The sequence below is a fragment of the Anser brachyrhynchus genome (genome assembly GCF_964034855.1).
Source record: "Anser brachyrhynchus genome assembly, chromosome: 1".
Classification (NCBI taxonomy): Eukaryota; Metazoa; Chordata; class Aves; order Anseriformes; family Anatidae; genus Anser; species Anser brachyrhynchus.
The window spans coordinates 72,173,413-72,173,613 of record NC_137694.1 but is presented as its reverse complement, the minus strand read 5'-3'; positions in this window follow the sequence as shown (position 1 = coordinate 72,173,613).

The window sequence follows — 201 nt, the reverse complement described above, 5'->3', positions numbered from 1 at the left end:
TATGACGTCTTTGCCTGTATGAATGAAGCTTTTAAATGAGTTGTTTGACTTGAGTTTGTAAACCTGTAGTAGGATGCATTCTCTTTTCTTCCATGAATGTGACTAGAAGCTCTTTCATTCAGCTAGTTCTACACATCTTGCTATAAGTGAGCATTTCTGTTTTTCAGCCGTGTCATCCCCTTCTTATTTGAAATGATCCAA